Below are 2,803 nucleotides of genomic sequence, written 5' to 3'. Positions count from 1 at the left end.
CCCCCCCCCCACTTATAAATCGTTATACTAATAGCTTCAAGGTAAATATTTTTCTAGCCCTGTCTGAAAATGGGTAGGGTAGAATTCTTTGCAGGTTTCTGGTTCCTTATTCCGCTTGATGAAAGCAGTTGTGTGGGACCACTGAGGAACTACAACTGATAGGAGCAGCAGTGACCTTTGAAATAAAACTGCAGAATCAGCTGAGTGGTTTAACCTTCATTTTGCAACCCACTACAAATTAAATAGGTTGCAAGCCACCTATTTAAGAAAAATCTGGATTCTACTGGTTTATGAAATATTTTCAAATGTGATTTTATTAGAAGTTGGTTAACACTTTTTTTTTCATTTTGGTACTATCAACTTAACATACCAGAGCAATCTTCAGCAAAAATAGCATCTGCAGCTGCAGCCATTGGCCAAGATTTTCAAAATGACTGGGTGTTCTAGTTGCTACCATTATGATTTCTCAACTTGAAGTACCTTGGGAGAGCTTGATTTTTCAGAATCTCTTTTTCCTATAGTTTCAGTAGTGATAAACCCACTGATTTCAAATAGGAATATATAGTATCAAAAATATTCTGTCCTGCTGTGGTATTTCTGAGTTCCTTTCAAAAGAAGAATTGTTCTTCAGTTTTTTCATAGTCATGAAATGAGCGAAAACTAAGAGTTGACAATTTTGCAAGGCGTGTTATGAGAGGTGCCTTGAGTCTAAAATCTAAAAAGGATGAGAGCAACTCTTTTGGGGAGAAGGGATGCTGATAGCAGAGCTAGTGCTTAGTACTTGGTAGAGTGTATTCATTGCTTTGTGAATTGCTGCCTTTCTGAATCCCAGGTATATAAGAAATTGTAATGTGTATATTTTTGTATGTTTTATTTTTATTCTATGTTTATGCTCTAAATTTAAAAACAGAACCCTAAACTTTGTTCTGCAGCAGATTTAGGAAGTTCGCTTCTTGAGAATTATTTCTCTTTGTAAATAAACATGTTTGTATTTGAAAATAACATTTTTAAATGAGAAATATTTTGGACCCTCTTGCTATTTATAAATGAGACAGAATGGTTTTGGTAGGAGTATGTTGGGTATTTTATTTGCATGACAGATGCAAATAAATGGAGATCCAGTGCCAGAGAGAACTCCCAACTTATTTTAATATTTTTAGCAGAAACTTTGAACATAACATTTGAGTTTAAATGTATTTAAATGTTTCACTGGTATCTTACGCATTGTCAAAGCTTTTGGAAGCATAGACAAAAGAGCACCTTTTTCAGTCACAAGGATTGCATAACTTTAGAGATTAAATTGGTTTTATGTATATACTGGTTACAGTTGTTAGACATTTGGAAGCTAAATGTCAGGCAACAGAAATTAGCTCTGGTATATCAGAAAATGAGAGAAATATGAGGCTTGCAAGGTGTTTCTTAAAGCTACAACCTTAGTGTCTGTCTGTCACATGGCCAAGTATATTGCTTTTAGGAAATGTTGGCCTCATTCTCCTCTCAGGTCCAGTGATGCAGATTCTCAAGAACTTCTTAAGTTTCTGTGGATTTTTCTCCTGACTTGCATTGCTGAGTGTTCCTGAGGCTGCTGTTCCTTCTTAGTGTGGTGGTTTGTTTTTGCTCTGAATCCAAAGGCCAGACAGTCACAAGGTCATATGCAACATACCTGAAAAATAATACATTACTGCACTGTGGTGCATTTAGGGTGACACCAGAGTATGGATCAAAAACAGGTGGTTGACAATATGACGGTATGCCAAAAACACATCTTTTGAGATAACTCCAGGGTTATTTTAGAATCATGACGTGGTTTCTTGATAGCTTTTTTACTCCTGGATAGGGATTTCTGTAGATAGCAAATGGGAAAGTTACTATGTTGTGAGTGGTTCAGATGAGGAGACACTTTTTAGACTGTCTTATTTTATAGAACTGATGTCAATTTATTGTTCTTGTCAGTTTATCTATTTCCTGTTGGCCCTTTATCAACTGGTATTTACTTTTCATGAATGGAAAATGGGGAAAAATGCAAAACTGTGATTCTTTGTTGTAACCGTCAATTTTCCTCTGAAAAATATGCATGAAAAACCAGGGAGAAGGCTAGGAAAATCTAGTTGTCTGTACAAAACAGCTGGACCAGTGTTGTTTGTTCTTAACAGAATCTAAGATTTAATTTTAAAAATCTAACCCTTATAGTCTCAAAAATAACATCTCATTGTAGATTGATGCCATGTAGTTTTTCTAAATGTTTAGATAGGCATCTTCATTACCTTTGCCTTAACAGGTCTTATTGTTAGGGTTTAATATATTGTGGGAAGAATTTCATCATTTTTACTCTTCTACTTCCTTTTAGGAAGCTGAGGACAGTCTTAGAGATGGTTGTAGTAGCTAAACAATGGAAAAGAGAACCAAGGAATTGCTCTGTAGAAACTGCTAGGATGCATCAAATCAGCTGTCCATTTCGTGAAGTCCCTGACTGGGACTACAACTTGGAGAAATGGTTAAAAAAAAAATCCAGACTGGACAATTTTGTAATAGCTTATGCACTAGGGAAGTTTATTCACGGTCCCTATAAATTAGTGTTTGGTTTAAGCACCAAATTAGTGTTTGGTTTAAGTCCCTATAAAGTAGTGTTTGGTTTAATACATTTTTATTCTTTTTTGCTAAGTTGGCATGACGATGTTAAGTTTTACCTGTGGTGCCACCTGAGATGAGAAGAATGGATTTCTGCTTGACATCTGACCATTTAGGAAACCCCACCGCTTCCCAACCAGTATATTTGAGTGTCAGCATTGGTTACAAAGTCAAG

General features: G+C 35.8%; 1 protein-coding gene across 15 annotated transcripts in view; it reads left to right on the top strand.

Annotated features, from left to right (window-relative positions):
* Positions 1-2,803, top strand: part of ZMYND8 (zinc finger MYND-type containing 8) — a 114,494-nt gene that overhangs the window by 72,068 nt on the left and 39,623 nt on the right. The gene's annotated exons all lie outside the window — the stretch shown is intronic.

Source organism: Gavialis gangeticus, unplaced genomic scaffold (assembly GCF_001723915.1).
Source record: "Gavialis gangeticus isolate Ggan-Ray unplaced genomic scaffold, GavGan_comp1, whole genome shotgun sequence".
Lineage (NCBI taxonomy): Eukaryota > Metazoa > Chordata > Crocodylia > Gavialidae > Gavialis > Gavialis gangeticus.
Note: the sequence above shows the minus strand (reverse complement) of the source record. Positions and strands in the feature narration are given on the sequence as shown.